Source organism: Balaenoptera ricei, chromosome 18, assembly GCF_028023285.1.
Source record: "Balaenoptera ricei isolate mBalRic1 chromosome 18, mBalRic1.hap2, whole genome shotgun sequence".
Taxonomy (NCBI): Eukaryota; Metazoa; Chordata; class Mammalia; order Artiodactyla; family Balaenopteridae; genus Balaenoptera; species Balaenoptera ricei.
Window position 1 is genome coordinate 15,263,202 of NC_082656.1, and position 27,113 is coordinate 15,290,314.

Below are 27,113 nucleotides of genomic sequence, written 5' to 3' on the forward strand. Positions count from 1 at the left end.
CGTCTGCCCTGTGGCATCTCTCAGGCAGCCAGGCCTTCCGTCAACACTCGCTGTGGGAGTGGCGGTAACAGAGCACCAGGTGTTGTGGAGCTGGACAGAGGCGACAGGACGCAGGGACTCTGTGGGGCTCCGTGGGGCTCCAGCTCTGCCAGCCCACATCTGGGACCCAACAGCAAACCCACTGACTTCAGTGAGTGGCGGGTGGAAACTGTAAATGCCTGTGATTGGGGAAGTTGGGATCATCATCACAGAATCCCCTCTAAATGTCCCTCCAGGGTATGTCTCTCGATTGCATATAGGTCTAGTTTGCATAGTTTCCTCCTGACCAAAACTGGGTAGATGCCCGAGCTGACCGTCTCTCTCATCTTTGGAGATGGGCTGAGCCCAGGCTTTGTAGGCAGGCCAAGTCAGTGAGCAGTGTCTGGGAAAGTTGGGTGTGCTCTAGAAGAGGCCCACGGCTCCGTGAGAAGACCCCAGCCTCGACTTCTGACCTGGGACCACGCAGCGGGCCCAGGGGCCTCCGGCACAGTGCTGACCACATAGCCACAGATGGCCTCGGGCCACTCGATGATAGAAGCCTGGGCTGTGCCCATTCCGAGCAGGACAGAAGAGGACCAACTTTGCAGGGGCGGGAGGAGCTGTCTGGAGTCGTCACACATTGTCACGCACCCCCCTGACTTCAATAGCATCTTACAACCCAGACATCTCTTTGCGTGTATGTGTGTTTCAATGCTGCAAGATTTGGTCTCCGTCTCGACAGAATATACCGTTAACTGGAACAGTCTGGGTGCCTTTGCATGATTCTGAAATGCCAGCTCTGGTTGTGGTCAGATTTCACCCAGTGTGGAGGCCTGGCTCAAGGAAATCCATCTAAGGCTTATATGGGTGAGTCTAGATTGCCCTCCTTCCCCGCCATGGTCCTCAGGACAGAGCACAACTTAAGAGAGGTTTATCAAGGCCTGCAGGTGAAGGGAAAACTGGTACAAACCATCTGCCCACTGGTCCAGAGAGGAGAGCAGAACTTACCCACAAATCCTAGGGAAGGATTTTCCATCATCTTTTGCTGACTGACTTAAAAAAATTGTTTGAGGGGAGAGGGAGGAACCCTGTGGGTCTTATGAGATGTGTTCCCCGCCCTCCTCTCTGACTCCGTCTTGCCTCCCCTCCCCATGCTCAGGACACCCAACCACACTGGCCTTTGTCCTGCACCTCTAACTCCCCAACTCTCCTCTGCCTCAGGGCCTTTGCACTTGTCATTTCCTCTTTCTAGAATATTCTTTCCTCACCTCAGCTTAACTGTCACCTTCTCAGAAAGACTTTCTTTGGCCACCTTATACAAGTAACCCTCACTTCCCAGACTCTCTCTATCCTATCCTCTTGTTTCATCCCTTCATAGCATTCCTTCAATCTGAAGTTAGCTTGTGTATTTATTTATTGGTTTATTGTCTGTCTTCCCCGACCAGAACATCAGGTCCGCAGGCCGGGCTCCTAGGGGCCGGGGTCCTGTGACGACTGGAGGAGAGGGGCTGAGCGCAGGAGGGAGGCGGGGGAGGGAGAGGGGAGAGAGCAGAGAAGGGGCGGGTAGCACGGAGACGGAGACGGAACAGGTCACCCTGCCGGGCAATTAACCGGAGGCGCAACGTCCCAGGCGCTAAACCAAGACCACCAGGGTTTATACCGCAGCAACAGCACTTCCCAGACGCGTGACCTCAGGCAAGTTGCCTGACCATTTTGTGCCTTGGCTTCCTCCATCCGTGAGAGGTGAAAATCACCGCAGAGGGTCAGTGTGCAGCACTTGATGTGAGTAAGCGCTCAGAAGGTGTCAGCTGCCGCTAGGGCTATTATTACTACCATCATTATCAGCGTGGTTTATGGCCGCATCGACTCCCTCCAGCACAGCCAGCTAGGTACTGGTGTTATTCCCAAGGCAGGAAGCCCGTGGGTGGAAATGAAGGGCCCAGCCTCAGCCCTCTCTGTCTCTAGAACCCGGGCTCTTTACAACTGTCATGCAGGACTCTGTGCCTCCCGGAAAAGCAGCCCTTGAACTTACCGCTGCTCCAGTGAAAACCAGCCAGAAGGCGGAAGCAATGCAGACTAAAGCAGGGTCTTGCTTTGTGGTGTGGAAGGTCGGGGGCAGACTCCTTTCCTAGGCCCAGTTATTACAGAGGGCACCACCTGCACCTAAGGAAACAGGAATGGAATGAGACAGACACGGGTTCGAAGCCCAGCTCCACGCTCAAGAGCAGTGGGCGTGGCCTGACGGCTGAGCCTCTGTGATCCCTGCTGGAAACACAGACTAAGATGCCCCGAGGATTCGGCAGGGATTCGACAGGACCGGGTGGAGACCTCACGGTGTTGGGCACTCAGCACACGGTAGCTCTCTGCATCATTAAAAGGCAGCAAGCTCCCTGCGAAAGCTGAGAAGCAAACGGGAAAAGGAGAGAGAAGGATAACAGTGGAGAAGCGGGCAGGCCTGGGAGCAGGGACCAGAGGCCGTGGGGCGGGGATGGAGGCTGCCTGCAGAGGCGGAGGGAGGCCGGCTCCGGAGAAAAGGAGAACAGCCCAGGCTGCTCGGGACCCAAAGACCCCCATTCCCCTCAGCACCCGAGAGCCTCTCAGAATGACAATATTGGTGCTCCTGATAGCCAAACAAAGCTTCAAGAAAAGGTTCAATGATGTGCAGACAATCTATTTAAGAGGTCAGGAATTTATGGAATATCTTTTAAAAGGGTTTCTTAACAAGTTGTTAAAATTTTATAAGAGGCATTAAAGGGAGGTATGTTCCTAATATCCAAAAAAACAGACTAGGCAGAGGGGGTTCATATGCAGTGGAATCTCATAAAACTCAGGTGTTGCTGTTTACATTTATTTATGTAAGTTCTCTCCTCTTAGAAGATGCCCTCCTGATGTTTTAGCCACTGGGTGTTGGTACATGAAAAGCTGTTTAATCTTGGGCAAGCGGCCTAAACGCTCTGAGCCTCAGTTTTTTCATCTGCAAAAGAAGTTTAACAGTAGAACCTACCTTATAGGTGGGTGTAAAAATTAAATGAGGTAAGGCATATAGAGAGAACTCAATCAATGTCAGTCAATACTGTTATGGCTATTGGCATTATTATTTGGCAATTGCAGTAGATGGAGCGCTGCTAGATGACTTAAGAGCCGTACAAATCTGATTTCTGGAAATGGCCCAAGGAAAGTAATCAAAAATATCACCCCCTTCCTCTGCCTCTTCCCCTGTAAGCACCAGTTACCAGGCCCTCTCAAGTCCTCGTTAAAAGCACCTCTCTCGTCACTCTGTCCTCTCCTCACTTAGTTTTCTTCATCTCTCATGGGATCTTCATCAACCAACTGCCAGGGCCTGTGCTGTTCCTGGGGCTAATCCATTTCATCCATTCTTCATACAGAAGCTGCATAGCCCATCTTTGAAGTCCTAGCTTGTCTTAAATTTAGATTCCTGCCTATTTTTTCATTCTACTACATAGTATAACGACATTTGCTTTTATTCTAAAAAATCATTTAAATGGCTTACCATGTGGTTAAATTAACGTTCCCAGAACTTCCCAGAGCTTCTCTGGCAGCCGCTGTAACTAGTACGTGGCAGGGGCTCAGCAGATGGTTGTGGGCTTGAACCACAGGTGTAAAGAAAATGCCTAAGTCAAAAGACTAGGGATTAGTATGCAAACATGACAATAATTGGCAAATTGGGAGGGTGGGATTATGGCTGCATTTTTTTTCTCAATTTCCCAAGTATAGGAACAAATATTTTCTCTGATTGTGATTCTTGAAAATGTACTGTTAAGATACAAAGGTGCATGGCAGTGTTGTCCAGACACGACACAGCAGAACATCCTTAGGTTGCTACCTGCGAGTGCTGTTTGCAAAGCCTGTTGCTGTTTTTGACCAGCATTTCTTCTGAGAAAGAACAGGTGTCCAAAGTCTGAGAGATCATGTGCCACCTGAGCATACAATATGAAAGAACAATGGCTGGCCTCTGAAGTCAGAAGGAAACGCACCAAGCCCGTCCCAGTCCACACCCACCCTTCCCTGAGCCAAAGGGAATTCACGCTGGACACTGGACCCACTGTGGGCTCTGGCCTCCCCACCCCATCATCTCAGGGTTTACTACCTGCTTACTCAAAGCGGTGGACTGCCTCATCAGTGATTTTCCAGCAGTTTCAAAACGTAAAATAATATTCCCGGGACCAACTGCCAAGAAGTGGGTTTATCCTGTATCTCTTCTCACCCTTGGGTGAGGAAAGAGAGCATCAGGTTTGTGGGGTCCAGTGTCGCAAGCAGTGATTTATTTGCTCTTAGCAACCGCGGCTTTAGCTTAGCTTAGCGACATCTGGAAGCTGAATATTCTCATCAAGCGTGTGTTTTATTCAACTGCCTGCCCTCGGGGTGCTGCAGGCTTGGTTGGCCTCCTGCTGGAAGCTGACAGCTCACACTACACCCTCGACCGAGAGTGGCTTTGGCTTCCACTCTTCCCAGGCACACAGGGTACAACCTGTTCTGAGCTGGCTTTCATAGCTCCTCATCACCAGGTAGCAGCCTCTCCTAAACCTCTCAGTCATCACTCAGCTTCCCGCAGCCCCACGGCCTAAAGGAAGATGCTTTCCTTTTCTTGAAAGCACCTTTTCCCTCTTTTTTGCAGTTTTGTTTCCTGTTTGCAGTTTAAGAGCCAACGAGGCCGGTGGAGGGAAACAGCCTGTCAGAGCTAGCAAATCCATCCAAGGCTTTGTAGAGCCTGCGTGGGGGTCAGGCGTGGTGCAGAAGACTGTGGGCATATGTGGCCCCAGCCTGAGAACCTGACCCTTTGGTTTGGGCAGTAAAGCCCAGACCCCAGCTACTAGGAGTCATGACTCTGAACACGAGAGGCACAGAAATCTTCCTGAGTTCTGCGGGACAATCCAAGGCCATAAGATTCTTCTTCAGGTTTCAGCAATAAACATGCAAAACCAAAAAAAAAAAAAAAAAAAAAAAAAGATGATGATGATTTAGGGAGAAGGCACTGGAGTTAAATGGATAGACATGGATTTATATCCCATTCTTGCCCCAACTAGCTGAGGGGTCCTGGGCAAGTCACTTGACCGCTCCGAGGTTTCCTTTCCTCATCCAAAAAAATGTTGGAGAACTGTGCAAATCTCATAGAGCCTATGATAAAGACTAAATGAGATAATTCATGATAATTTATGTAAATGTATAGGATAACACCTGATACTTAGTAAGAGCTTACTAAATATGTGTCCTCAGTTTTTGTTTCAAAATTATCAGTCAAACAAATAAACTTACCTATGAAACAGAAACAGAGTCACGGACATAGAGAACAGGCTTGTGGTTGCCAAGGGGGAGGATGAGGTGGGGGAGGGATGGAATGGGAGTTTGGAATTAGCAGATGCAAACTGGTATATAGAGAATGGATAAACAACAAGGTCCTACTGTATAGCACAGGGAACTATATTCAATATCCTGGGATAGACCAAAACAGAAAAGAATATGAAAAGAATGTATATATATGTATAACTGACTCACTTTGCTGTACAGCAGAAATTAACACATTGTAAGTCAACTATACTTCAATAAAATAAATTAAAAATAAAACAAAAAACCAAAATTATCAGTCAAGAAATGCACGAGGACGGGACAGATTTCAGATCATTTCAGTTGCCTCCCAACTTTTGGTTTTGGTAAATACTTGCATGAAAAGAGCCCTTATCCCTTCCCCATCCTCCCTCCCCGACTCCCAACCCAATGTGCCTGTTCTCACCCTGATCCCTGTGGCTCTCTGTACGCATCCTATAGACTGTACATCCTTGTCCTTGACACAGCCCCTCTAGGGCACAGCCTGTGCTCTTCCGAGCCCACAGCCTTTTTAGTGTCTGGAATGCTGTTTCCCTCACACGAGGTCCTCAACACTACGCTCACTGAGCGAATTCTTGCCTCAACTCTGAAAAAATGAACTATTGATTTCATGGGCTGAGATCTTTGAAGATTTTCAAAGTCTCAGAACCACTTCCCAGTCAGAGAAGTTCAAAGAATGAATGCATCGACTGGCTTATTCTGCTCTCAAAAGTCATTTACACTTCAGTCAGGAGAGGCTAGGGAAAAGGTTGTTCGCTGGGGAGCTTTCGCCTCTTCGCACAATGTCTGATATCGGAGGAAAGAAATTTCCTCTGGTGTGCACTTCAGAACGTATGAACACCATGAGCATAAAACTAGCCCTTCCTAGGGCCCCAGAGGGAACCCAATTCTTGCTTCCTGAAGCAAGGGATTGTGCGGCATCAGAACAGAGAAGCTGCCCTGCATCTCTGGGCCGTGCAGAGATGGCTAGGGCCACGTCCTGGTTTGGGATCGTGGTACCAAGAGGCTGAAGCCGGCAAAGCTTAAGCCAATACCTCCAAGGAGGTCTCTCTCTCTCTCTCTGTGCTGCTGCCTCCTTCCAGATTCTCTCCTTTCCTTATGTAACTAGTTATAATTCACCCTCAGGTTTTTAAGGTGGATTTGGTGCACCCTGACTGTCAAGTAACGTTATGAGTGCCAATGAATGACGGTGCAAAGTTCTAACACCTGCACGGAAAAAAAAAACAAAAACAGAAAAAAACAAACCACTGAACAAATAAAAGTTAAGAAAACTCTGTCCACAGTACATTAATTAAGAAAGCCACGTTATGTAAAGACTTTTTGAAAGAAGCCATTGTCTACACTGACCTGAAATTTCAGAGCCTGTTCTGGGCTTCCTGATAGGACAGTGGTTTGCTGCTATATGCCAAACCAGCCATAAGATAGGCAGATGCCAGAGCCAGGGGTCAGAACCCATAGAAACAGGAATGGAAAACGCCTGTGTAGAGATTGTAAAATTCTTTCCAAGTTTTCCTGAGATTCACATAAAAAATGATCAAGTGACACTATAAAAATAAATGCTTGCCGATCTCACAAACAAATTAGAAGCTGGCCTCATGACTGCTCAGAAATGAGGAGCTGGAGACTTGAGCAGGTGCAGGTCAGACCCTGGTGCTGGAAATAAACAAGTTGCCACAGGAACTTAACACTGGGAGAGACCCAAATTCCCAGAAAGGGCAGCACCACCCCCACCACACAGCCCAGGCAGTTTGCTCTCAATTATCCACCCCATGTGTAATTTCACGGAAACTTACTCTGAAAATCACAGATTTTTTGACACTTAACTCAGAAAAAAATGAGTTGTCCAACAGTGATTTCATGCCCAAGTAAACCTGTCATCTTTACTCTTAGCCTTTTCTTTCCCTTCTTACAGAGAAAAAGGATCCAGACATTTTCCAAGAGAAAATAAACTCCCAAAGCTGCAAGACTTGAGTTTTCACGTTTGCTTACAATGCTCAGCCGAAGAAGGGGGCTTTCGAGTTGGCAAAGCGCTTCCCTCCCACGTCCCCACTAAATCACCACTGGCTCCCAAGGCTCTGACTCAGAGAACGTGTAAGCCCCAGCCTTGTCTCGTAAACACAGCGTTTCCATGCCCCATGTTCTAGATTCCTTGCTAGCGCAGTGCAACTCGGGGTCGGGGCAACTAAGGTAAGGAGACCATTCCAGTTCAAGTTCTGAAGCTGTTTTTCCTCTGCTGAAGTTTAGGTAGAGACCAAAAGGGCTGTTTTCACTATTGTCTCAAACTAAACTGCTGACAACTAAGAAGTATGAACACTTGGCAGAATTTCAAGCTCCAACAATAAGCCAACTGCACGAAGAGACTGTTTTGTGTTGCTTTGCTCTAGTTCTTCTTTCTCTACCTTGTGACATTCCAGAAGGCTATGGGCACTTTGTCCCCGCCCACTCCCAGGACTTCAGTAGCCACCCTGGTGGTCCTCACGCCTGCTCAGGCAAAGTTATCCCAAGGCGGTACAGCGGCCCTGGCTTCGGGGAACGGGGCATGTTGCCTCCCGTCTCGAGCACGAGTCCACTTCTAACCCACCTGCTGCGTGGGTTAATCGTGATTGGAACACATTATCAAGACTGTCCTGAGAGTCAAGGATGACTGAACCGTTGGGAGAGTGGAGAGGCACTAAGCCGATCTGAGAAGGGTTATCGCCCTTCTCCCCTTTAACGCCACGTCTAAGATTGACATGGTTTGCTCCCACCTGCATTCTTTCATTCACTCAACATCACTTCCTCCCATGCCTCCCTGGTCTGTGTCCCCCACAGTCCAGATCTTTCCTGGTCCCCATCTCCCATCAAAACCCCCTAGTTGTGTGAACCATTTCCTTTGGGCTCTGTCATCACTCAATGGAAGCTGAGTTATCTGATAAAATAACTTCTGCTAACGTGCCAAGTCTCCCAGGGAACATATACATTTATCAGTTTCCTTCTGGAGAAGCTATGTTAGCACAAAAAGTGATTTTAAGTATGGAAGACCAGGGACTGGTATTTGGAGGGAGCGTGAATTAGTCACAAGTCTTTCAGTGACCAGTAGCAGAAAGCCAGCCGAAATGAATTTGGACAAAAGAAGGAGTTAATTGGATGATGTGACAGGAAAGGGCAGGGGTGGAGTTGGCCCCAAGCACAGCTGGAGAGAAACCTTGTCAGGACCTGCACTGGCTCCCATCACAGCTCTTGCCAATATGTTGGCCCAGTTCTTATCAGCTTCTCCAGTTGGCAGGGGCCAGGCCCCTGGCAGGTCTGGGGCCATACATCCTTACAGCTCCCACCAAGAGAAAAGGCCTCTCTTTCTTAGAATAGGGGGAAGGACTCTGATTAACTGAGCTTGAACCACATGCCCATCTCTGAGCCCATCACTCTGGCTAGAGACTTGGCTATTGTTTTCATTTCCTATTGCCACACTGAGTGGCTTAAAACAGACTACATTTATTATCTTATGGTTCTGGAGGTCAGAAGTCCAGTGGAGGTCTCATCAGACAAAAATCAAGGTGTTGGAAGGATAAGTTCCTTTCTATAGGCTCGGGGGAGGGGGGAGGGTGGTGAAGAATCCACTTCCTTGCTCATTCAGTTTGCTGGCAGAGTTCATTCTTTGTGTTTATAAGACTGAAGCCCTTGTTTCCTATTTCATTCCCCATCTGTGGGCCATTCCCAGCTTCTAGAGGCCACCCACATTCCTTGGCCCATGGCCCCTTTTTCCATTTCCAAAACCAGCAATGGTGGGTCAAGTCTTTCTCAAGCTTCAAATCACTCCTGCTTTTTTTTTTTTTTTTCATTATCACATTCTCTGACCCTTCTGTTTTCCTCATCCACTTTTAAGAGCCCACGTGATTACATTGGGTCCACCTAGAAAATCCAGGACAATCTCCCTGTCATAAACTCCACAAGCCTAATTCCATCTGCAAAGACCCTTTTGCCATGTAATGGTAATGTATATTAAATAGCATATTTGCATGTAAATGGCAACGAATTTGTAAAATATATTCGCAGGTTCTGAGGACAGAACATCTTTGGGGGGGGTCCCCTCAAAAGATGGTCCCTCCAGTAGTGGACTCCCCCATCTTTGGGGGTCCACTACTGGACTATCACAGCCAGGTTTTAGTCTCATATCCACCTGTGTAGCCAGGGCATGGGCTGGTGGTGTGATTGACAGCTCCAAGAGAACCATGCAGAAGAAGAAGACTGAATAAGTTTCTTAATGAAGGACAAGATGCAGTTAGCAGGGCCAAGAAAAAGAGAAAACTGTCCACTACAAGGCAGGATGGGCCTTATTACGCATTTAAGCCACTGCTCAAAGGTGTTTGTGGGCTCTTCCAGTAGGAATTTTAATATTCCCAATGTCGAGTGCCTAAAACGTTTTTTAATGAATAAATGAATGAATGAGAGGGAAGACAGATCAGAGGCAGGACTTAATCTGTTACCAAGTTTACCCATCCCAAAGTGCTAGAACTTTGTTGGACTTAACTCTGAGAAACACAGAGGAAACAGAAACTACTCATAGGAATTTGGCCCGAAGAATCATGCTCACATATGGCAACAGAAGACAGCCAAGAGAGAGGGGGGAACTGGGATGTGGCTCAAGACTCATGTGCTCGAGTAGATCAGGGGCTGGAACAGAGGAGGTTAGCCAGAGGGGCACACCGCGGCATCTGTGGGATGCAGGAGTCGGCCCTGTTTGTTGGGACATACTGGCTATGGTTCAAACTCCTGTAACCAGCCACACAAACTTGGGTAGGTTTCACCTTGGGCCAGTTTCATCTCCAGAGAAAGAAGAGAGGAGGATTATCAAGGATGTCAATGAAGTGGCAACCCACACCCTTGCCCCACACACGTAACCAATCACCACGCTTTCGCACTGAACCCCGGCCATCCTCAGAATCCCCAAGGCAGGTCTCCAACAGCCACTACAAATTAATCCAAGTCACAACATGCATTAAAACCCCTTGGTCATCCTAGAGTCAGGTAATTTCTAACGTACTTTCCAGCTTTGACATTTAATATTCTAATATAGAGCAACTGTCTAGGACCAAAGGAGACTTAGACTCCCGATTTCAAACTCCTCAGTCTGGATGAGGACAAAACTACCTGGTGAGAAAGGCAGAGAGAGAGTGGGAACAACCTTCACGACTTAACCCCAGGGCTCAGGAGCAGTTTCCGTAGGAATTCGAATCAGAGATAAAATAAACCTCCCTGCTCACCAGAAGTCACGAAATGCCACCTGAGTGCTACACAAGAGAACACCTATAATCCCTGATGTGCAGGTAATTGCCTTGAGATTACATGGATAAGCCATCTGGGTTTGGGGCAAGAAGAGACGGAGCAGATAAACTGGGAAATATTGCAGGTCAGTTCCCTAAAAGCTCTGCAGCAGAGATTAGCAAACAAGAAATTATTAAGGCGAGGTCTCTGGATTCATACCTGTGGGGGAAGGGAAGGAATCAGGATTGACCAGAGAGTAAAATTGGACTGTGGACTCGGTCCAGGTCTCAGCTGATGGCACGGAGAGCTCTGGAGCTGGGCTGGCCTATCAGAGAGGTCCCCAGTTGGGACAAGGAGGTCAGACTTTTATCAGCCTCCATTGACCAGTCATTGGAGGGAGGCTGTCCCCAAGAAGGTGGCAGTCCTTGGGTGAAGAGGCTGCCTTCGTAGAGGACAGAGTTCCCAGAGCTCCCAGAGACGACTGAAGAAGGAGGGCTGTCAGCCAGCAGCACGCCCAGAAGCTGAGGGAACAGTTCCTTCAATCCTGCAGGAAGAGCTGAGTGGAGCCATATGGAAAGGAAATGGGTCTTCTACCTGCATTGTCTACCTGGATTACTTTTTACTGTTCGTTGGCACGGCAGAGTCCTATCCTCTGTGTCTTATATAGGCTGTAGCTTCCGCAGGTGTTGATCCAGGGCCAGTGTTCTGGTGTGCTCAGCAAAAGAAATTACCAAGAGTGGGAGACACAGGTGGTACGGAAGGTTCATTCCAATGGATAAATGTCATGAGTTATTTTATGTTAACGCTATAGCAAAAATATAGGTGGACAAATTATATCATCCATGTAACGTAAGTTACATAAAGAGAGTATATTAGTCCGCTAGGGCTGCCATAACAAAATGCCACAGATGGGGTGGTGGAAACAATAGAACTTTATCCTCATCATTCTGCAGGCTGGAAGTCCAAGACCAAGGTGTTGGCAGGTTTGGTTTCTCCTGAGGTCTCTCTCCTTGGCTTGCAGATGGCCACCTTTTCGCTGTGTCCTCACATGGCTTTTCTCTGTGCACACACATCCCTGATGTCTCTTCCTCTTCTTATAAGGACACTAGCCCTGTTGGGTTAGGATCCCACCCTCACGACCTCATTTAACCTTAATTACCTCTTCAAAAGCCTCATCTCCAAATACAGTCATATTAGGGGTTAGGGCTTCAACATATGAATTTGGAGGGAAACACAATTCAGTCCCATACGTATAGCCCTTTTAACACACTCTGCCCAGTAGTCTTATGCATGACTGAATGGTAGAATGTAAAATTTGTATATGGAGGCCATTAAAAATATATTTTGAAATTTGTTTTGTCTTCCTTTGTTTTTACTTTATTGTAGAGATTTTATTATTTAGATTAGGATTTGGAAAGCATAGACAAGTTCAAAGAAAAAATAAAAATCACGATATTTTTATCTCCCATTTTTAAAAACAAGTAATATTAACTTTTGATGTATTTCCTTCCAGTCTTTTTTCTCTGCTACATATGAATTTCTTTTGCAGATTGGATCACATGTATATTGTATCTACATTTTTTGCTACACATTATCATTTTGTCATTGTTCCATCTTAAAGGGAAGATAATATATCCACAGCTTCATTGTCTGATATTTTATTTTGTGAATTACTGCACCCAATTTGGAGTAAACATTTTCTTGAATGTCTGGCTTTCCAATATATTTCTTTTTTCATACAATTTCCTTTCTCCCCTCTTGCTATCCAAACTTTCTGCATCATTTTAGGCCCAGTTCAAGCCCTACCTCCTCAAGTAAAGGCTTCCTCAGTATTTCTGGGGCATAGTGACCTGGCCTTCTTTTAGATTTATATAATGTGCTTTCTATATTATTTGCTTAATCCCATCTTTCTCGTGATATATCTTGAACCACCGTCACACTGATTTTTATTTTAAGCCTTTACTCCTCAAAGGATTGTAAACTCCTTGAGTACAAAGATGGCGGCTTCTATTCTTTACTCTGCTGTGGACAATTGCTCTTTGCTTGATTGGTTGGGTTTTTTGGTGGCTTGATTAGTCTGCTGGTTGGTTTGCTATTTTCTGAAAATTAAGAGTCAATCCCCAGTTGTCTGTGGAAATAACGTTTTCCCCCTCCTATCCTTTGGAGGGCACTGGTTTGTGACATTTCCGCAGCAGGGCTAAATTGGATGCATTGTGTTTCTTTGTGTTACCCTGATTTCCCTGCTCTGTGTGCCTTGACAGCAGGATGGTTCTATTATGTTATATCCTATTGTGTTTTTATAATGGCTTAATTACTGTCTATGGGCTTCTAACTGAAAACTGGGGAGAGGGTAAATTCTATAAATAAAATGTGTGATCGGTGACATTAATATGCTGCCAGATTTAGCTGTGTCTCCGTTGCTCAGGTTTACGTTAAAGTTCAGAGTGTTGCCAAATAAATGTGATAGGTAAAGAATCTATTTTAGATTCGTTTAGAGGGTGAATTAAGCTTCAGTCAAAACATATTCCAGAAAGAGGAACTCTGATATTCTGATGTGCCCTGTACCATATGGCAATCTATCTCAGCACATTTTCTCTCTATGCAGTAGACTGGCCAACGCCTAGAGACATAGGCATTGAATGTGTCTATGAAAGAAGATATTCTTTGTGCTGAATCTGGCCAAGCAAAACTTTAAATTATCATTACTAAACCAAATGTTTCAGTATTTAAAATGTATATAAGACTGTGTCTGGTTCATTAGGATGAACATAATACATTGCTGTAAATGGCTAAGAGGCCAACCCCTAATGACATTCAACATTTGTAATTGGAGGAGGAAAGAGAGCAGGAAGGAAGGGAGGGAGGGAGGGAGGGAAACAGGGAGGGAGGGAGAGAGGGAGGAAGGAAGGAAAGAAGGAACCCACATATATGCATATATCCATAATGCCAGAGAAATCTCCATTTGGTTACCTTCCCTTTGGAAGCCTTACTAAATTTAAATTTCAGGTTAAACTAACAACCATAATACCACGTAGAGACTGAGAACCTACAATCAGCAAAGCAGGAGGCATTATATTTGACATTGCAGCTTTGATACAACTATTTTGATGAGAGAATATTTTGTCATGTTTAAAAAATTTCAGCTATTAGTTTTTTAAATGAATAGGGAGGCAGATAACCTCACCCCTTCCAAAAGCTCCCCCATCCCATTCACCACCCTTGAAATGCAGACACCTGCCACCACTCCAAGGGATGGAGGAGGTCCTGGAAGGGGAGGAGTGGAACACACATTACTCACTTTTAAAAAACGATCTTTATAGTTGACCAGACCTTTCTGGTGCATCAAAACATCTGCATCAAATGTTATCCTTTAATGCAAGTCCGAGTGGAGTGCCATTTCTGGACACCCAGCGTGAACGGGAGTGTTGAAATTACGTAATTACTCTGATAATTAATAGAAAGAAAAAAGAAGACATTTCACGTATCTGCATCTGTCAGCGGAGGGGCACGTGTGCCCAGACTTGCGCAGCTGGCCACTTCAGTCCTTCACTTCCCGCTCCGAGTGCAGACGTCAGCTAGGCGTCCCAGCGTTTGCACGGGACAGGCTCTACAATGCTGAGAGGAAGGTGACAATGCAGTAGAGCAGGGGTGAGGAAGAGGAAAAGCAGGAGCCCAGGAAAGGTCAACGGGCCTTCTCCCCCGAAGCAAGAGCTAGAACAAGAGTAAAACCGTGAGGGGAGAGCCCTGCGGTCCTGTCAGGGAGAGGAAAGTGAGGCACTTCTCACTGTACCTGAAGAAAGTGGCTCTTTCCTTAAGCATCCTTCCCTCCAGAGGACTGTTAGCGTGAATGCCTGTAGCCCCCCATCCCCTGGCCCCTAGAGTCCCACCCACGCGGGCACCCAAGGCTCAGGCCAGCCCCTGGCGATGGGTAGGTTCATGAGGTTTGTTTCCAAAACTGAGCTGCATTTTCCCCAGTTCCAAGTCCCTGGGCCGTGAAGAGCGGGGTCGGGAGGCACAGTCGCTCCTCCAGGACGCCAGCCCCTCGGTCCCCACATCTCCTTCCTGATTTCACACCTGCAAGTGCCCAGAGAGGAAGGAGCCTGGAGGGCTGAGCACACTGCCATCGAATTCCCTCCAGGGCACAGCCCCCTGCAGGTCTGGGCTGTGCCCTGGGGGCTCGGCAGAGATCCTAGCCTTCCTCCACGAGTGGATTATTTATTTAACAAACACTTAATATAGGGCTTACCACTGGTCAGGCAGTGTCCAGAGTGCTTTGCAAATATTAGCTCCATTCATCCTCATAACCAGGCCGTGAGGGAGGGGCTATTATTATCTGTATCTTACAGATGAGGAGACGGAGACCGGTTAGCTCATTTATTGCCCAAACGCACCCAGCCTGGAAGCGGTGAGGCCGCTGGGCTGTGCGTGACGCTGCGTGGCGGGAGGGACGGAGGAAGGGACACCGGCATCAGCACAGCTAAGTGGGCGTGGCCAGGGCGAGGGTCCGCCCAGATGCCCCAGGAGGACTTGGGAGCTGTCCCCTCCCTCCCTACAGCCCATGGGTTTGTCCCCATTCAACCAGCTGCCCTCTCGCGTGCTTGACTGAGTCACGGAGCAGAGGGCCCAAGGTCGCTGCAGCGATTTGCAAACCTTGCCTGGGGACCGACAACCCTTTCTTCTGTCTTCTTAAGACAGTCTTCAGAGGTGCCCATGACCTCTGGCTGCGGGGGTGAGAGTGAGGTGGGGGGCTGGGGGCAGGGGTGTGGGTAGCGCTGCTAGATAAAATACAGAACGTCCAGTTAAGTTGCAATTTCAGATTCACAACAATTTTTTTTTTTTAGTACACGTTACGTTCCATGCACTCTTTGAGAAACATACGCTAAAACAATTATTCATTGTTTAAATTCTAATTTAACTGGGCGTGCTGTATTTTTTTTTCTCCTAAATCTGGCAGCCCTAATCTCTAAAATGCTTGGTGGGCGGGGACACAGCTGGGTGGGCAAGTGGGCTGTGCACCACCAGCCAGGTCCTGTGGGGAAGCAGGAGGGCTGAACCCTTCGTCAGAAGGGGCAGTTTCCACCGGCCGGACAGAGGCCGAGTCATGGCTTGTGACACAGGGGAAGAATCACCGTGAGCCTCCACGCTCCACTGTGCTGCTCCACTGGCTTGCACCCCACCCTCTGCATGAAGCCCCCTCTCCCCACAATTTTTTTACCTGGAAAAATTTCAAACCTACGGAAAAGTTGCAATAATAGTACGACGTATACACTCTTTTTGTCGCATCTGCTTTTTCTTTCTCAATGTGCATTGGTGCACGCGTACACCTAAGAACACGGGAGTGTATTCGTTTGTTGGCTGAACCATCTGAGAGTTTGTCGCAGACATTGGGAGACTTCATCCCTAAATATGTCCCTAAATAGGAGCGTGTGTCTCCTAGGAGCAAGGGCATCTTCTTCCGTAGTCACAATACCATGGTCACTCTCCGGAAGTGTGGCATTAATACCATACTCTTAGCTAATATAAAGTCCATATTCAAATTCCCCACATACATATAATTAATGTCACATTAATATATATTAATATATTATAATATATAGTGCCACAAATATATGTATATATAAACATAAAATATATTTGTGTATATATACATACACACACATTATTGGGACGATCGGAGGGATTTGAATGTGCACTTTGTATACATATGTGTATATGTATATATATACATATATACAAATGCATATTATTATTAATATATTATTAATTTAATGTAATTAAATTATTATTTTAAAATTTTAATCCAAGATTCAATCAAGGCTTCCAAATGCATTTAATTTTCCTGTTTCCTGAGTCTCTTTTAATGCAGAACTACCTTCTCACAGTGCCTTCTGCGGGCTAGACCATGGGCACGTGGCTTGGCATCCCGAATCCAATTTCATCCATGTAAGATAAAGGTTATCTCCTTTTATAAATAAGCAAACAGAAGCTTACTGAAGTTAAGTAACTCCCCCAGGGTCACATGGCTAGTAAATGGCATGGCCAGTATTTGAACCCAACCCTGACTCCCAAGTCCTTTCCTTTACACTGTGCCGTCTGAGCTCTGTCTTCTAGAGATGATGCTGAAAGGGTAATTCTGAGGTGGGAACCTGAGAACCATTCCAGGAGGTGAGAGAAAGTTCCATAGAAACACACAGGATTTTAAGAGAGGAGCAGAAGGGGTTAGCTAGGAGGCAGTGTCGTGTCAAGGTTAGAAGTCAAGTCTTGACGTCACCTGGGTTCCCATACGGATTCCTCTGTTTCCCAGCGTTGTCCCCTTCACATCTAGAATCTTCACTTCCCCACCTGGAACACGGGAGTGATGACAGCGACCTCACCGGATGACCGTGGGGCTCTATGAAGTATTCACATTAAGTCCTCAGCACCAAGGTGATCTGGCACATGCCAGGCCCTCGACAAATGGTAGTGACTACAGCTACCACATGAGGGGAGCAGTTGCCTGACAGGAGCCAAACCAAGGACCTGCTGCACCGGCGGCCAGGAGCTGCCCACCTGAAGGGCAGCAGGATTCGCTGCTTTTAACATTCACGCGTGTGGGTTCCTCCACAAGAGAAGGGGGACAGCAGTGGGGGGTTTGGGGATTCCGTTTGCATTGCTGGAAACCAGTGAGATGAACCCCCTTCCTGACTGGAGCGCCCTTCAAGAGGAGCAGAGAGAAAGGAAGCTTGGGTGGGGAGACCCTCTGGCGGGGACACTGCTGCCTTCGCCCACCAGAGAGGCTCCTTCTCCACCTTTCCAGTGTGATCAACGATTTCCTGGGGGTATGGAAGCCCAGTGTCTCAGGGGAAGGTGGGAGTGGGCTTCAGACGGCTGGAATGGAAGCAGACTGTGGTGGACCGCGCTGTGTCCCCCTCAAAATTCACATGTTGAAGCCCTAACCCCCAGGATGTGGGTTATGTGACTGTATTTGGAGATAGGGTCTTCCAAGTGCTGATGCAGTTAAAATGAGCCCATTCGCATGGGCCTTAATCCAATCGGACTGGTGTCCTTGTGAGAGGAGATGATTAAGTCACGGAAACCCCAGACTTGGGCACACACAGAGGGAAGACCGTGTGAAGACACAGGGAGAAGACAGCCATCTGTGTGCCAGGGGGAGGGGCCTCAGAAGAACCCAAACCTGCTAGCACCTTGATCTTGGACCTCCAGTCTCCAGAATTGTGAGCACGTGTATTGCTGTTGTTTAAATCACGCCGTCTCTGGTACTCTGTTGTGGCAGTTTGAGCAGACTAATTTACAGGTCCTCAGGTCCCCAGAGGCAGGGCTGGCCTGGTGAGTGAGAGAAAGAGGCAGCTGGATAGAGATTGAACCTGGCCTTTGGGGAGCAAAGCTCAGGGCTTCTGCTCTGAAGAGGACTGAGGGCCCCAGCTGCAGGTCCCCGAGCCGAGAGTCCAGAATCCTCAGTTATTCCTCCACTGGACAGAGGCAGGGGTTGTCAAGATTTAGTCAAGCCATCAGCCTGAGTAATGTCTTATCTCAGAAATGAGAGCGTGAGGAATGAGTACTGGTTAATGGTTAAGGCCCCTTCCTCATCAAAAACCCCAGGATTCCCGCAGCAGGGGAAGGGGAGCGGCTTGGTTGAAAGCGTGGGCTGATCTGATTGTCCTGCTGACGACAAAAGCAGTTCGGTGGTTTGAATGCTCCATCACTTCTCTGCAGACCCTGGTGTGAGTCGTACAAGAGCCAATGAACCAAGAACCAAAGCCAGGCTCTACCTACGTTGTGAATTGCCTTTTTCTTTCTCCGTGGAGGAGGGTGCTTGACAAGTCAGGGTGGCACCAGGGCTGACTCGGGGTGACTGTCCTCCTGGATGCTGGGCTGATCTAACTGTGTGACATTGGCAGCGTGGAGTGACCTCTTCTTTGTGACACAGAGCCGCATGGTCCCAGGGGATGCCGAGAGTCTGGCCTGTCCAGGGACACTGCCAGGCCACACAGGAAGCCAGCGTGTTGAAAAGCTGCTAGGAGACCTGGGCAGCCGACAATCAGCGACAGCCGTACACACTTGGGTGCAGAGACCAGCTCCCGACGCCCCTTGAGGGGCCAGCAAAGCTGTATGGCCCCAGTCTCCCACTCACACCCACTTCGCCAGGATAGAGGAGGCTCTCCCTCCATCCCTGACCGCCAGCACCCCCATCCTGGACCCCAAGCTCAGAGTTAACAGGGGCAACAGCTTCAGAACTATTTTTCTGCAATTCCCTTAAAAGTGACAAATACGCCAATTGTCAAGCTTCAAAAGATGCGTGAAATCACACACATGTAATACCTTCCTTCTGAACTCTGATTGCTCTTAAGCATTTATTCCTCTCACTCCTCTAATCATCCCGGGTCAAGATGATGTGACCTAGGCAGGCTTATTCTTCTCCATGGAGGGTCAGGAAATTGAGTCACTGAGAAGAACTGGGGTTAATCCAGTGACACGGGGCATGACAGAGCCTGAGTAGGACTCAGATGGCATCTCCAAGTCCCTGAATCAAGGTTTCAGCTCCTAGGAGATACATACATGTTTGGCCCATTTTCTCCTGAATTTTTTATTATATTATTTTATTACTTGTAATTTTGTGATTCAATTGTATTATATTAAAATATCTTTAAAATAAATTAATAAAATATATTAAACTACATTTTAGGACTTCCCTGGTAGTGCAGTGGATGGGAGTCCACCTGCCAATGCAGGGGACACAGGTTCGAGCCCTGGTCCGGGAAGATCCCACATGCTGCGGAGCAACTAAGCCCATGCGCCACAACTACTGAGCCTGCGCACTAGAGCCCGCGAACCACAACTACTGAGCCCACGTGCCACAACTACTGAGCCTGCACTCTAGAGCCCGTGAGCCACAACTACTGAGCCCGTGCGCCACAACTACTGAAGCCTGTGTGCCTAGATCCCGTGCTCGGCAACAAGAGAAGCCACTGTGAGGAGGGGCCAGCGCAACACGATGAAGAGTGGCCCCCGCTCACCAGAACCAGAGAAAACCCCGTGGTCAGCAATGAAGACCCAATGCAGCCAAAAATAAATAAAAAATTAAAAATAAAATAAAATACATTTTATAAATTATAAAATAAATTTTATTATTTTTATTATTTTATTATCCAAAACACGCCACCTGCTCCAAATAAAATTTAAATGTTCAGATAATTGAGAAATTATTTGCCATTTTTACTTGTGCATCTAGATGGTGGCACTGGGCACGCTGAAAATAAGGAGAAATAACTCTGAGATGTGACAGCATATGTATTTGCTCAAGAGCGCATGGCAAAGATCTGCTTTTCATTTTTACAGTATTTCGTCAGACATATGGGAAATCACACTAGGTGATTTTTATTTAATAAGTCAGCCATGCCCAACGCAAAACTCACAGGCACACGCGGACCGTCAGACATCCTGCTCTCCGTGGGAACAAGAGTATTCTCACTCCTGGGGATGTCATTACTGATACTGGAAGAGGACCTGAGGGTTTCAGAGGGATTGCCCGTTTTCGATACAAAACTCAGCGGAGCGTGGAGAAACCCAAGGCTCTAGCTGCCTGTTTAACACCCGACCTTCAGCACTCAGGGCTGCAGGTAGAATGATCCCAGGGGTGAGAGCCCCAAATTGCCCTTCCTCTCTCTCTCTCTCTCTCCTTATCATAATCTGTCTTTACCGGGCAAGCCAAGAGTAGGCATCCCAGGTGGATAATTGACGATTTCAGCATCTTTCCCAGTTCCTCATTTTTCCTTTTAGTCTCCTGATTAGATCTCAGATGAGTATATTTGCCTGCAGGGCTGCAGAAGTGTCTGCGTGAGTGTGGGAAGCGGGAGGGCCCTGAGGGAACCCTTCGCTGCACAGCCCGGAGATGGCACTGCCTTCTCCGCCCCCCTTCCCCAACCCGCTGGAAGCCCTGAGGCGGGAAAGGCAGCTAGTTCACTAACTTATGTGCATCAAGCTGCCTGTGCTCAGCAAAGAGAGAGGCAGAGGCAGGGAAGGAGGAAACAGGAAACTGATTTTGTATAAAACCCTTTATCATACAGTCTACATTACTGAATGTATTATAGTACCTAGTGTGCATGGCTATTCCTGTACAGCAAACCCCATATGCCACCATCTATCAATACTTTAGGATGACATAAGGTGCTTTCCATAGTAATCTTTCTTTCTTTCTTTGGCAGCGCCGTGAGGCATGCAGGGTCTTAGTTCCCCCACCAGGGATCGAACCCGCGCCCCCTGCAGTGGAAGCACTGAGTCTTAACCACTGGACCGCCAGGGAAGTCCCTCCATAGTAATTTTGAGTGTAGTTGGTCTTTGCCTCACAGACTGACTTTAGAACCTAATCTCCCATAAAGATGCAATTCCACGCTTTTAAATGTAAAATGTAGTTTAATTATGCTAATTAGGAGACCTCATGACTCAAAAATGATTAAACTCAAGGAGCCAGTGTTCAGCTGAGCAATAGATGTCAGGTACCCAAGGGTCTGAGTCTCAGACATTAAACAAAGAAGAACAGGAGAGAAAGGGGTGGCCTGACACAGGAGCTGAAATGGTACCTGTCGCCCAAGGAAACAAGGGTCTTACTGCGTGTGTCTGGTCTCGGTCGAGGGCTAGGACAGGGCAGTGGTACACAGTGCAGAGAGCACAGCCGCACCGCAGAACTCAGGTGCCAACACGGATCGTCCACAGTCCCCCTGCTCTCTTTGTCATCACCATTGCCGTCATGGTCATCCACGTTTCCTGAGTGGCTTCTCACACCAGACGGAGGAGACAGTGGGCTGGTGTCCAGGGCAAGGTCATTTGGTTTCAAGGAACTAAGCAGCTCAAATCACCAGGAGGTTTATTATAGAAAATCCTCACGAAGTGCAGCCAGCCAGCCGCGGGCAAACTGGGAGGCCGTCGGGCAGGGAACTCTCTGCTTCTCTGAGGCCACGTCGTCTCTCATCTCCCACTGATTGTCCCCTCTCTGCGACCAGTTTCTGTGCCCACTGACCACTCACCATGGCCCACACGGCCAGTCCCGAAACAGAGGGCTCAGCCACCAAATCTAGATGACCTTCCAACCTTGGAGACCACCATCAACTGAGTCCTGGTCCCTTGAATCTCTTAGTTAAAAGTCCTCAAAGAGAGAGTAAGGGGAGGGAGTGAATCGGTTCTGGCCACCTCATGGGTCAAGGGTACCCTCTTCCGCTCTGATTAGGACAGGGTTGGGCACATGTTATAACAGCGGCCACCCCGCCTCCCCCTTCAGATGGGGCTGTTAGGTGGGAGGGGGTCCAAGTTAAGTTGGGCAGGAGACTAACACGAATGCAATGCAGGGACTTGAGTCAATGAACAGAAGCGTCCAAGACTAAGGAATTTCCAAGACACTTCTTCATGTGAGCAAACTGATACTCTCTCCCTACTCAATAATAACAGCTAACGTGGATTGACTTATTCCCAAGCACCAATATCCATGCTTTTGAATCGTTTCCCGTGTCCTAAGCACTGTCTAAATACCAAGAGGCGTTACTGCATTTAACCCTTACGACCAATAAGATGAGTGCTAATATCACCCCCAATTTACAGATAAGGAAACTGAGACTCAGAGAGGCGAATGAACTGGCCCAAATTTACAGTCAGTAAATGACAGAGCGAGGACATAGACCCAGGGCCCAGTGACCTACCTGTGTGCTTTCTGATATTGATTTCCTTTTATTTGGCCCCATTTCTCTGAAGGCTTAAATACAAGGGAATAAACTTTACAGTTTTTCTACAATAGTCACTAAAAAGTTCCTAAGAGAAGATTTGTATTCCAGGTTCTGTAATAATTACTGCCACAAAGTTTTTTTTTTTTTTTAAATGTTCCACCTGTATTTCCAGAAGGCATTTAAAACTTATATCACGATATCGAGAAACGGTTACCTGAACATCTCGTATGTGCAGACCCCTGACCAGGTGCAGAGGATACAGTCCCGCCTTCCAGCCGTTTAATCATTTTCATTTGCCTTCTCTGGATTTTCTTCAAACCCCTCTCCATCACTTCATCTTACTTAAGAGGTGAGGCCAGAAAGAATTCTAAGAGAGGCCTGACAGAGGTCGGTCAAGGTGGGAGGATCTGTTCAAAGTTCCCTCCTGCCAGGCACTTGTTTGTGAATTCCAAGGCTACGACTGCCTTTTCCTTAATAAGAGCAAAACACAACTGATTTAAGGTTTAGCTGGCATACCACTAAGGCCACTGGCTCTTTTTCTTCCATACTTGTACATTGTCAGCTCCTTCCTGGCCTGTTTTCGCGGTCTTATTTTCATTCCCACATAAATTTTCCAGCCCTGTCTGCATCATGTGGTATCCTGTTTTATATCATTTGCTATCACCAATGGGCCAGAAACACTTTCAATTTTAATTCTTTCTTGCATGTGTTTCTTTTTTTCTTACCATAGACTCTTTACATCTTGAAGGATTTTTAGAAATAATTAGTTCTATCTAGTCTTTGCCTTAGTTGGGACTCACGGTTGCCCATTTCATCTTTTAAAAGCGGCAAGGATGGAGTGACAACAATTTCTTTCAATAAGGGTTTATGGACAGTTTTTAGGAGAGGGAAATCTGTACTATACCAAGCACTGGATTCAGTACTTTAAAGATATTTTCTCCTTAATTTCTTGAAATGACCTGGTGATATGGGTTTTATCATGATCATTCTACAGATGAGGGAGCTAAAGATCAGAGAGATTTAAGTCACTTGTCTAACAAGAAGTAGGGTGGGAATTTAAACCCACTGCTGGCAGCTTCCAAGGTCCATGCTTTTGAATCCTTTCCTACATTTACTTTCTCACTGTCAAAACATTTCTCTTTGCCAGACTTAGGTTTTTTTAATCCTAGCTCTGTAATCAACATGTCACTAGATGTGTCAGGTAAATTATTCTACCTCCTTGGGTTTATTTTCTCATCGTGAAAATAGGAATAATAGTCATTTCACCTGCCTTGCAGGTGAAGATCAATGTAAAAGTACTTCAGAAAATATATATCCTAAACAAGTACAACTTCTTATTATAGTTATTACTAATCTTGAGCATTGTCCAGTGGGGTTCAGAAGACCCCCTCCTAAGGATTTGAGGCTCCTTGTACTGGTAAAGAAATGGATTTGTTATAAAACATATAATTCTCCTAAGAAAGTACTGTATCAGTTAGGATGTTTTCAACTGCTGGCAACAGAACCCTGAATCAACTGCCATAAACAACTGGGGGATTAGTCACATGGTAAGAAGTGCCAAGGTAAGGCAGCTCCAAGGTTAGTCGATTCATGGGCTCCTTAATGTCATTCACGAGCAAAGTTCCTTCCGTCTTTCGGCACTGCCCTCCTCAACTGGTTGGCTGGTATTCAGGCTCGCTGATCTCATGGAAGCAAGGTGGAGGGCTTGGGCACCACATGCAAACACCAGCATCCAGCAGAAACTGAAGGCGACCACCTCTTCCTGGTGGTCTCCTTTTATAAGCAAAAAAAACACCAAAACACACATCTTTGCCAGGTGCCCCCATCCCCCAGCAAACATTCCTTCACATCTCACTGGGCAAAATGGTACCACGTGCTCTTGCCTAAACCAATCATGGGATGACCATGATTGTCTTACTGGGACATATGGTGGGGGGAGGGACAGCGGCTCATCCAAATAAAACCAGGGTTCTGTTAATAAGGATGAAAGGGAGAACAGCCGTTGGTGAGCAACCAACAATATATGCTCTAGAAAATGAACTACACCACTTAGCTGTGATGGATTCTAGTACCTTCGAGTCTCAGCGGATCTCTAAAAGAGAAGTGAGCACGATCCTCTCCCCTCATCCCCACCCCCTACTTCCATTTAATTTCAACCCAGTTTAGTTTAAAGGATTCGATTTCATTCCACATTTACAGACTTCAAGATCCTTCTGCCTCCCTGGGTCTCTCATTTTCTCTTTATTTTGGATACAGCTTGTGTGAATAGGTGCCAGAATGCTGAAGGGCTGCTTACCATTTTCTTTTCTAGGCTTTCCCAAGTGAAACAGAGAAGGACTCCAGGATGGATAGGCTCTTCAAGGGGCCTTAATTAAAATAAGCTTCAAGTTTCTCTGTGTCTCCTTACCAGATCACATCACTCTCTGCAAGACAAATATCTACAATGCTGTCCAATGTCTTATTACCTGCCCAGCGGATTTAGTCTCCAGTGAACAATATCCCTCCTGTATTCCACAAAGAAAAGATAAGACACTTGTTCTGAATGAGCTGCACGGAGTTCCTTAGCGTGCAGGCATTTCTGGATTGAGTTCGGTGTTCTGTGAACCACAGTGATTGGTACCTCCCAGGAGAGAAGCTCCAGCATCCAGAGGAAACTCAAGGTTAATTACATAAGCACAGGTAATCACTCTTCAGAAGTAATTATCCGGTTGTATACCCATAGATACTGAGTCTCAACTCGAGAATATTTTTAACTCTGGAGTCCACTGGCTTTTCCTGTCTTTCTCTCCCTCTGTTTATCCTAAAACTAACATTAATCAACATTTGGCTCCAAGCACACTATGCTTCCACCATGTAATTATAACACGTTTCCTAATTTTTAAAAAAAGTTTGAGGCTTCCACCATGTAATTATAACACGTTACCTAATTTTTAAAAAAAGTTTGACCTTAAATCCCCAGCTTCTATCTCTGAGTCAAGATCAGCATTTGTAACAGTGAGTTAATCAGGCTCTGGGCCCAGGGGTGCTTAAAGAACACCCGCACCCCTACCCCATCCTATGCGGTAACAGACCCAGAGGCGGCCATAGCCCACACTCGTAGCAACATTCTTCCAATGGAGCTGAGGGGGATATATTTAGGCTTTGTGTTATGGGGAAATTATGTGGCACAAAAGCAATAATGTTTCACTTATTGCCACTTAGAGACCACCAAAATAGTCATACGCAGAGACGGACAAGCTTGGATATCAAGTCATTTTGTAAACACTTTAAAAACCAAATGAAAACCTCAAACTGGATGCCAGTCCCTGGCTTTCTGATGCTAATTCTTGTGACCATGGTTAGGAGAGTCTTAAAACATTGGTAAGAAAATGTCTTCTCCTCACTCTCTGGCCAAGAGAAGAAAATGAAGATGTTGTGTCACTTCTACCACTGGGACACATCACTCTTCTTTGCACCAAAAGATAAATCCAGTTATGAAATTGGTTCCATAGGTGCACAGGGTTAGGAAAATAACAATGAGGCCATTTAGTTGTAATCAAATATTGGAACTGGTGGGGTTTGTTTGCAGGCTTTAGCACTACTAAGAAGTTGCTAAGCCTCTGGGCTTTATTATTATTATTATTCATTTAACTTGTAAAAAATGATACAGATCAGATCACTAATAGTACCATTTGCACACTTATTTCCCTCTCCTGTATGTTTTCATTTTTTCCAGTTTTATTAAGATATAATAGACATAGAACATAGTATTAGTTTTAAGTGTAGAACATGATGATTTGATATTTGTATATATTGTGAAATGATTATCACAATATGGTTAGTTAACAACCATCACTCACATGGTTACAATTTTTTTTTCTTGTGATGAGAACTTTTAAGACCTATCCTCTTAGCAACTTTCGAATAGATAATACAGCATCATTAACTATAGATGCCACGCCATATGTGACATCCCCAGGACATACTTACTTTAGAATTGGAATTTTATACCTTTCGACCCCCTTTATATGTTTCACCTGCTTTTGGGCCTTTTCCATCTGGAAATAATCTGTAAATTTGTAAAGTGACTCCTTTTTTTCAAAACACTTTCTACATGTATGATCTCATTTGAGCCTCATACCCTGTGAGATAGGAAGGGTAGTTTTCATTGTTTTAAAATTGATAAAACTGAGGCTTAAAAAGGGTAAGTGACTTACCCAAGACCAATGTGGGGAGCTGTACATACTAGTTTGCCCAGGACAGTCCTGTTCCCAAATGTTGTTCCATTGCAACTATGAAAGGACTTCCTGAAACTCTCAAAATTGTGCTGGCTTGAATGATAAGGTACACTGTCTCCCAAACCGTAGGTCAAGGTTGGAGCCCAATCTTCCAACTCTTGGTCTAAGGCTATTTATTGTAGCCACCTTCCTCATGGTTACTGAAATAGCAGGCAATCAGCCAACTAAACAGAGTTTCTCCTGGTCTGGCTCACCAGGGATTACAGCCTGTGATGAATCAAGTGAAACTCTCCTGGGACGATGAACCTTCTCCTAGAGGTGGATGTAGCTTCAAAGGTGACTCTCCAGACCCAGAGTAGCTGACTCAATTCGGCCATGGCCACCCAGACTGGTCCGAAGTTCCGAATGTCAAATACTACTTAAAAATACCCAGCCCTCATCACTCTGGCCACACTGATCTACCCAGAATGAACAGTCTACCCCTCGACTCCCCTGATCCCAGGCCAGTTATTCATGTTAGTGCTAAATTTACCTCCAGTTCACACCAACTTTATAGTATCTTGCAGTAAAATTTGGAAATCAG

General features: G+C 46.5%; 1 protein-coding gene across 9 annotated transcripts in view; it reads right to left on the reverse strand.

Annotated features, from left to right (window-relative positions):
• Positions 1-27,113, reverse strand: part of LOC132352311 (uncharacterized) — a 269,512-nt gene that overhangs the window by 37,620 nt on the left and 204,779 nt on the right. For 3 of the 9 annotated variants that reach the window (XR_009498659.1, XR_009498660.1, XR_009498662.1), the window contains 2 exons: positions 3,530-3,650; positions 2,051-2,181 (listed from right to left, as the gene is read on the reverse strand). The exons of 3 other annotated variants lie outside the window; for them this stretch is intronic. The gene's annotated coding sequence lies outside the window, so the exon portion shown is untranslated. Of the gene's footprint in view, positions 1-103; positions 219-727; positions 960-2,050; positions 2,182-3,529; positions 3,651-27,113 lie in introns of those variants that run through there. 3 more of the 9 variants (XR_009498661.1, XR_009498664.1, XR_009498663.1) reach the window with 3 other exon arrangements.